This window comes from Athene cunicularia (genome assembly GCF_003259725.1).
Source record: "Athene cunicularia isolate RWA chromosome Z unlocalized genomic scaffold, athCun1 chrZ_part2, whole genome shotgun sequence".
Lineage (NCBI taxonomy): Eukaryota > Metazoa > Chordata > Aves > Strigiformes > Strigidae > Athene > Athene cunicularia.
In genome coordinates this window covers 7,254,793-7,257,039 of record NW_020799143.1, presented here as the reverse complement: position 1 = coordinate 7,257,039, position 2,247 = coordinate 7,254,793, and positions in this window count along the sequence as shown.

Here is a 2,247-nt window from a genome sequence, read left to right as displayed (position 1 = left end):
CGGTGCGCCCCGCTGCCGCCGCCTCGTCGGGAGAAACCGGAGGCTCAACTGCGGCCGCAGCCTCACATCGCCCGAGCGCGGGCGGGGGACGCCGTGCGGGACCATCCTGCCCTGGTTTCTCATCCGAAGGGTGGTCATGGAAAGGCAGGTCAGGGGTGCAGTTCTAGGAGGAGGGAAGCCGTCTGCTCAGCCCCTGCTCACCGGCCCCGCACAGCTAACAACTTCGCAGCCAAGACCTGTAGCCCTCCCTGACCATGTCTTTTCCTGTGGCGTGGATTCCCACAGCTTGAGTGTATTACTACTATCACGAGCTCCAAGATGCTGGGCCATTGCCTCCTTACCTTCCCGACCTCAGGGTAAGCGCACTGTTCACAGCCAAGGATGACCGACGAGGAATTCAAACGTCCAGGACACTGTGCCTATAGGAACAGCTTTAATTCTGAAGTTTAAGATCTCCCTCATACCCTCCACACTTACATGCATTCCTAATTTAATTGTGCAAGATGCTCATCTCCAGTGAAAGCCATAAATTGTTCCTCACATCCATTTGTCATTTCACTGAAATACATCCAAGTCACTGAAGATCCAGTAGCATACGTTTAATTGTTTGGCAGCAAAACCACCCATTTTTGTAGCTAGGTCTGTGGGATTGTCTGTCACTTTACATGACTTTATCAATTGTCAGACATATATGTCAAGGCAGGAGGAGTGTGGAAGCTGGTATTGTGTGATGCTAGCAAAAGGGAACAGTGAGACATAAAATTCAAGCCTTTTTCAAAAAAATCCAAAAACAAAAAACAAAACAAAACAAAACAAAACAACAACCAAAAAAAAAAAAAAAAAAAAAAAAACAAAACAACAGAAATTACTTTCCCCATGCAAAGAAAAAGCTTGCTCTGTATGGTCTTTAGCTATGAAGAGGTCACTTACTGACATAAATTCCAGTTTTTCCTTGTGGCTCCACCACATGAAGCAGGCAGGCTGAGTGCTCTTTGTATTTTTGAGATGTGTGAGCATCAGGCTCAGGAAACATACCCTCCAGCTTCCCCAGGGCTGAGCATCCTTTCCAAAGCTGCCCATCGTTAATTTCCTTCCTATGCACACACAGGCTGGAGCATTTATAATGGCCAAGCAGCAAGGCACTAGGTACCAAGCACACATATGTATTCACTCCAACTGTCACCACTAAAAAAAACAGCCCTGGCAATGTGTCCAGGCACATAAACACCACCTGAGATGTTCTGTGAGAAACAAGGTGGCAGATCATGGGTCTGTATTCACCAAGCTACTAACAGGCAACAAGCCAAGCAGGAAGGCTGTGAGAAAGCCTTTGCCATGGTGCTAAAAATTAGTATTATGAGTACCTCAGTTTTCCATATGAGTCATCCACTTAAAAATGCTATCGCCCACTTCTTCTCCCCCAGCTCCTTGCAAACAGTTGGGGGTTGCTGGGTCCCAGAAAGTCATGGACAGTACAATGTCAAGCAGCGAGGGCTCCTTTACACGTATGCAACCCCAACATCACCATGCCCTAAATTTCAGAAAACATTTTTCTGGGATTGCAGAGGTACAATGTGTGACACTAAGCTCCTTCCATTGCTTATGCATACACTGAAACACCTCCAGTCAGTGTCGGCTATGCCAACTCCTCAGGTCTGACAGGACTTATTTTTGTCACAAAAAGAGCAGGTGAACCCATGAGAGGTGACCATAAAGCCTTTTATGTACTTCCAAGATGGAAATGGACCTTAGGGTGTTGTGTGTGATCAAGATAGTTTATAGAAGGTTTGAGTACAAGGATTTACCTGCATTTATACTTTTTGTTGAACACTATATCAGTATTTCCATACACCGTGGGAAAATCTGTTGAAGGTTTGCAGGTTTTCATGGACCGATCAAGACACAGACAGGACTATTTTATAGGGGCAACGGTGGCATCTAGTGGTTAATACCTGCATTCAGTAAAGGAGTGAAACCTTTCCAATTAAATACTAGCTATAAAAACTTGTCAAGCTTGGTACTGTGAGTTCATGTCTACATGGCTTGTTACATGTTATAATTCATTTGACAAGAATATTACATCAATTTCACAATGAATGTGTTTGGAGGGAATGGGAGTGACAAGGGCAAGGTGATAGCTTCAAAAATTTGGAAGGTAATTTAGTAAAAAAAATTGATTAGAAATTAGAAAAATCTGCCTTCTGTCCACTGTACCATATGTTTCTAATTATAATCGCAGTGGAGTCT